The following is a 7,025-nucleotide window of genomic DNA, read 5'->3' on the forward strand; positions in this document are numbered from 1 at the left end:
TTTTACCCAGGAGCACTCTTACACTGAGCTACATCCAGTTGTTTTTTTCAATTTTGTTTTGTATTTTGAGACAGTATCTTACTAAATTGTCTAAGCTGGCCTTGAACTTGGGATCCTCCTAACTCAGTCTCCTGAGTCACTGGGATTGCAGGTGTGCACTACCACCTCTGGCTCAAAATAGAATTTTTTTAAAGAGTCTGGGATGCAACATAGGGATAGAGTGCTTGCCTAGCATGCACAGGGCCCTGGGTTCAATCCCCAGTACAAAGAGAAAAAAAATTTAGATACAGATACTGAGGGTTGGCATGATTGGGAGGGCACTAGCCTCCCAATCATGGAAAGGTTGAAGTGTTTGCCCCCAAAATATGAGAAAAGATCTCAGGTTCTCTCCCTGTCTAATTTTTGCTGTGGAGATGGACTGGGGTTCCCTTCATGTTAGCATGAGCCTCACCACTCCTCTGCTGGTGGTTTATTGTAAAACTGACCGACCCTTTCTTTTTCTTCCTCCTCTCCTTCTCCACCTCCCCAACCACAGGGAAAACAAGATTAATTTCCTCCCCATTCCACACCAGGTTATTCTGTCCTTCCACTCACTGACCACAAGAGTAAAGGAATCCTGCCTGGGCTGGGCTGGGGCTCAATGGTAGAGTGCTTGCCTCATTGTGTCAGGCACTGGGTTCAATCCTCAGCACCACATAAAAATAAATAAACAAAGTAAAGGTATTTGTCCATCTACAACTAAAAAAAAAAAAAAAAGAGTAAAGGAATCTGTGTCCCCAAGACAAGCAGACCTGGGCAGCCAGCAGGTTGGAGCAAAGGGGCATGTCACGCACACGTCTGAATGTGAATCTTGCCTTGTGAAAAGCACACCTAGAGCCCAGTCCTAAATTTCCCCTATAAAAATCCTTGGTTACCCTCCTAAGGGGAACAGTAGCTCTTGAGACACTCCTCTGCTACGCTTCTCATTTGCTAACAAATTAATTAAACTTCTTTTCCCTTTTTTCTCAAAAACCTTGCCCTCATTATTTGGATTGGCACTGGGAACAAAGACGGAGCTTTTGATAAAAAGAGAAACCGTTGTCAGAGGTGTCTGTCTAAATTTTGATAATGTTGCTCAATTCCTTGCTGTGGACTGAACATTTACTTCCTTGATGTTTTGAGATTCTAAAACTCCAGAGGCTGGGACAAGAGGATTGCGAGTTCAAAGCCAGCCTCAGCAAAAAGCAAAGCACTAAACTCAGTGAGACCCTATCTCTCAATAAAATACAAAATAGGGCTGGGGATGTGGCTCAGTGGTCGAGTGCCTCTGAGTTCAATTCCCAATATTAAAAAAAAAAATAGTGAATTAAAAAAAAAAAAAAAGAAAAAACAACTGTATCTCAGAGCATCTTAGACCTTCTTTAAGAACCACGACAATTTTCACATGATAGGAAGTCTTGATGGCATCCACACAGCTACCCTCCACTTTCTTTGCAGAATATGAATACTCCTTTGACAAAACACTTACTGTACCCGACTCATGCGATGGTAAACATCACTCCACCTTCCACGACAAATCCGTATCGAGCAACATCTTCCTTCTTAAAGATGAGCAGGCATCCCTTCCTACCCGTTATAAAATTAGACTGTTCATTGTATATTTGTCACCTGCTTCTATTCTAGGAAATGAATGTGAGAGGCAGTACCTTCCCACAGTCTTCTCAGCTAGGGAGCCAAGTCGCATAAACATGACAAATAACGGAGACAGAACATCCACAGCACGGAGCATCTGCACAGGGTCACAGCTGCCTTTAAAGACCAGCCCTTACATGTCTCTCATCAGTGATGAATAGCCAAGCCCTGTTCTTGCTCTTTGGAGCTTGATGGACACATACTGGAAAGGGAATACTTTGACCTATTCCTAGCTTTCAGGAAACTCCCAGATCCCTTATTACAGCTGATGTCCTTTCCAGAAAAGATTACGATCTCCTTTAATAGTTTACCAAACTTAGACTCAAATTCACAGAAGGATATGAAGGCGCCATTGCAGCTTTCTCAACTGTACCCTAACACATCTATCCATTACCGTATTTTATCTATTACCATGGTTGGCAACGAAGAGCAATTTACCCAACAAACACAGTAAATCCCTTGTTTGGGTCAGGCAAAATATCTGTTGCCATGAATACAAAAATGTAAGGTCATTCATTAGATCAAAAAGTACATTTGAGGGGCTGAATATGTAACTCAGTGATAGACCACTTGCCTAGCAAGCGCAAAACTGTAGGTTCAATCCTCAGAAACACACAAACAGAATACATTTGTGATAATATGTAGTAAATACTAGGTAATGGGGATGTGCAGATATATCTGACAGACAGGGATCCCCTTCCCCCAAGAAGCTTATGACATAGGGAGACTAGATATGTGAGCGAACAAATGTAAACCAAGGTAAAAGAAAACAGGTAGGCTTGCTTAGACAAGGTAGAAGGATGGTGTCTTCATCCTCCTTCACCTGGATAACTACAATAACCTTGTAATGAATCTATTTGCACCCCAAGGCGTTTGTGCTGGTTGCTAAGGATGCTCTTGACCCAGCTAACCACATAATGAACTTCCTCACCTCCTTCACATTGCTACTCAAAAGACATACTTTCTCTAAGCGTGGTGGTGCATGCCTGTAATCTCAATTACTCAGGAGGATGAGGCAGGAGGGCTGCACATTCAAGGCCAGCCTCAGTAACTTAGCAAGTTTTTAAAAAATTGGTTGGGATGGAACTCAGTGGTAGAGTGCTTGCCTGGCGTGTGTGAAGCCCTGAGTTCAACCCCCGGTACCACATATGCACAAAAAAGTCCCCCTAGGCCATCCTAACTCAATTTCACATATACACATACTGTCCATTCACTCACAGATACTTTATTTTTTCCCTCTGAGCTTTATTTTTTCCTCCTTTTGTTGTGAAGCGTCATAACAACTCACATCTTCCTGAACCCACCACCTAATCAATATCTAACCTGAATATTTCATGAAATCCAAAAACTATCAAAAAATCAATTCCCTACTATTATTCATGAGTAAAGCGGGATGAGAAAATTCTTCACGTTTCGATGGAATGATCTACGTCATTCACATGTCTCTTCCAGTCCATAAAGTGAAAAAAAAAAAAAAAAAAAAAAAAGCAAACAGCACTAAGGTAAGCTCAGGGAGGACAGAAATTTCCTGTGGAGCAGAAAAGCAAAAGCTCCCTTGACCTTGATTTTCAGTACGAATACCGGCTGTGAAAGCTGGGCCTCAAGATCCTAAATAAGTAAATAAATAAAGCAAAGAGCAGAACAATGGATCTGCCATGCTGCCATTTACCTAAAGGGAGGGCACAGAAAACATACACACACATATGACTTGTGCGTATGCGAAATCTATTTAAAATGATCCTCTCCAGGGAGAACAGGGTGGCTAGAGATAGGGGTAGGAAGGTGCTGGGCACCGTTTTTCATGTCTGGGATCTTGTGACTGTGTCCCCTATTGTATTAGTGTGTCTAGGTGCCAAAACAAAGGGGCCGCAGACTAGGTGGCTTAAAACACAAGCATTTATTTTCTGAAGGCTGAAAGTCTGAGATCAAGACCTCATCTGGGGTTGCTTCTCCTGAGGCTTCTCTCCTTGGCTTGGACCTGCTGCACCTGGTCTTTCATTATAACAAAACCAACCTTATCGCCTTAGGGCTCACCTAACGACCTCATTTACCTTGATCACTTCTTTAATGTCCCTGACTCCAAATAGGTCAGATTCTAAGGTACTGGGGGTTAGAACTTCCACATATGAATTTGCAGGAGAGGAAGATAATTCAGCCCCTAACAGCCACTGGGGTGAGAGGGAAAGAATGAATATGAATGGGGGAAAGAAAGAAGGAGAGGAAAAATTTTTGAATTTACCTCCTGTTAACCTTTTCCAGGGCTAGAGATGAATCAAGGGTTGCTCCAGTTCTTAGCAAACATAAAACGTTCTGTTGCAAGCTTCTCACAGCTGTTCTTTTCCTTGTCCTAAGATGTCCTAAGCATCAGAGGATGGGGCTCAGCCTTCACTTCTTGGGTGGGAGCCCTCCCACTCCCTCCCACTTCTTCTTTCCACTAGACTCCTTCAGGGATCTTGCACCTGGCCGAGGGTCAAAGATTCAAGAAAGTTTTCAGTTTACCTCTTGTGCAAACTAAGGAGCTTTGAACCCTTCCTTCCCAGGTAGGTTACCTTGATTCCTGCACTACTCTTCAGTGCAAGTATTTGTATAGAACTTCTCAAAGTGTACAGGAACCTCTGGGAATGCAGAGATGCTTTCAGAGGGTCCAAAAAGACAAGCTGGATTTTTTTTTATGTTTATTTTTTAGTTGTAGTTGGACACAATACCTTTGTTTTATTTATTTTTATGTGGTGCTGAGAATCGAACCCAGGGCCTCGCACATGCTAGGTCAGTGCTCTACTGCTGAGCCACAACTCCAGTCCAACAAGCTGTTTTCATAACAATATTAAGATGTTATTTGCCTTTTTCTGTGTGCCATGGAACTATTCAGAAGCTACCCAACACAATACCAAGATGGATTGATTGCACAAGCAGATGAGAGAATCTGGTTATCTTTTTTAAGTCAGACTTTGAAGAGAGTATTTTAAAATGTAAAATAATGCTACCCTTCACACTCCATTGTTTTTAAAAGTATTTTTCATTAATAAAAGTGGTGTTTATGTTAACATGTAGTGAGTTTATTATTTTATAATCAATATATGCTCTTGTTCTATAATTTGTAATACAGTAAATATCTAGAGATACAACCCATGAAAATAACCCAATAATTTCTAAGAGCTCAGCTTGGTGGCTCACACCTGTAATCCCAGGGACTCAAGAGGTTGAGGCAGGAGGATCTCAAGTTCAAGGCCAGCTTCAGCAATTTAATGAGGCCCTAAGCAGCCTAGCGAGATCTTGTCTAAAAATGAAAAATAAAAAGGGGAGCTGGAGATATAGCTCAGTTGGTAGAGTGCTTGCCTAGCATGCACAAGGTCCTGGGTTCAATCCCCAGCACCACCATAAATAAATAAATAATAAACAGGACTCGAATGTAGCTCAGTGGTAAAGTACCTTGGGGTTTCAATCTTCAGTACAAAAGAAAAAAAAAAAAAAAAAAAAGACTGTAAAGGAGTCCTGAATCACTAAATTTGAGAACCCCTGCTTCAGTGTCTCCAAGCTGGATAAGGAAAGCATGATTCCAATGCTATCATCAGTACCAGAACCAGATGATACATGTTGCAATAGCACTGGTTTCCAAAGTCAGGGATTAAATTGTCTCAGAGAGTCAAGGAAGACTTATGGAGGAGAAGGATACTAGGCTGAACCCCCAAATAAGGGAAGTATGTACCAAATAGGTTCAGTAGAGGGGCTGATTGTGATGGGAGGAAAAGGAAGATTTCACAGAGACCACCATGTCTGTGCTGACTAAGACAGAATCTAGAGAATGAGAGAAAATATTTGCTAGCTACACTTCGTACAGAGGAGTAATGTTCAGAATATATTAAAACACTAAAAAAAAAACTTACCACCACAAAAAACAAATAGCTCAATCAATAAACAGGCAAAAGAATTAGACACTTCTGAAAAGAGGAAATAAATATAAATGGCCAAAAAATTTATGAAAAAATATTCTATATCTTTAGCATTTAGAGAAATGCAAGTCAAAACTACACCAAGATTTCATCTTTCTCCAGTTAGGATGGGAGCCATTAAGTTTAGAAATAACAATAAATGCTGGAGAGGATGTAGGGAAACCAGAACACTTAGACTGTTGGTGGGATTGTAAATTAGTACAGCCACTATGTAAATCAGTATGAAGATTTCCCAAAAGACTAGAAATGGAACCACAATATGACTCAGCTATACAACTCCTTGGTATTTATTCTAAAGAATTAACGTCAGCATATTATAGTAATACACGCAGACCTCTGTTTATATCGGCAGAATTCATATAACCAAATTATTGAATCAGCCTCTGTGTCTGTCAACAGATGAATGGATAAAGAAAATGTGGTATATGTATATGATGGTATTTTTTTAAAAATGTTTTTATTAGTTATTGATAGGTCTTTATTTATTTGCTTGTATGGGGTGCTGAGACTCAAACCCAGTGCCTCACACAAGCTAGGCAAACGCTCTACCACTGAGCCACAACCCCAGCCCCCCAACAAAGGAATTTTATTCAGCCATAATGAAGAATGAAATTATGTCATTTGCTGGTAAATGGATGGAACTGGAGATCATGCTGAGTAAAAGCAGCCAAACTCAGAAATCAAGAAGTGTATGTTTTTCTCATACGTGGAAGCCAGAGAGGAGAAAGGGGGGAAAAGAGGCAGGAGGATGGGATCTTATAAAAATAGAATGGAGACCAGTAGAGGAAGAGGACCAGGGTGAGGGATGAAGGGAGGGAAAAGGGAGGTACTGGGTGATGAAAGGAATCAAATTATATATTGTGTGCATGTACGAATATGTAACAACAAATTCCAGAATTATGCATAATTATAATACACCAATAAAAAAGAAAAAACATTCCAATAAACAAATAAATAAATAAAAAACAAAATTTGCCCAGGGGCCTTTCAACTTCACTTTTTTCATTAAATAGTTTTTAAATCTCGTAAAGTGGGGAGACTTCCCCGCCCCTGCCAAGGGGAACAAGCTGAGACACAGCCAACTCAGAGTCCTGCAAGGACTGTACAATCCTGAGGCAATCAGGAACAGCACCTATTAAGAGTTCACTTAAGAGTTTTCTTTCTTAATCTAGTTTATTCATGTTCAGCCACTTTCTAAACTCCTCCAGTCTTCACAAGCACACTGGCGCACAGCTGATTCAATACCCATTAGGCAAGACTACCCGCGCCTAGAGCACATCCGGGACCCGAGGGGGCGTGTCCCCGGGGGCGGGCCCAGGCGCAAAGCCCAGGCCCCGCCCACCTGGCGTCATTCGGCTCCGAACTCCGGTTTCGCCCGCTAGGGGTCGCAGACAGCGCGAGCCG

General features: G+C 41.5%; 1 non-coding gene across 1 annotated transcript; it reads left to right on the forward strand.

The window, feature by feature from the left end:
- The first annotated feature begins 4,976 nt into the window (after positions 1–4,976).
- Positions 4,977–5,049, forward strand: Trnaa-agc (transfer RNA alanine (anticodon AGC)). The gene has a single exon. It is a non-coding gene; the product is annotated as a tRNA-Ala (tRNA).
- The last annotated feature ends 1,976 nt before the right edge of the window (positions 5,050–7,025 follow it).

This window comes from Callospermophilus lateralis, chromosome 11 (genome assembly GCF_048772815.1).
Source record: "Callospermophilus lateralis isolate mCalLat2 chromosome 11, mCalLat2.hap1, whole genome shotgun sequence".
NCBI classification, from domain to species: Eukaryota; Metazoa; Chordata; class Mammalia; order Rodentia; family Sciuridae; genus Callospermophilus; species Callospermophilus lateralis.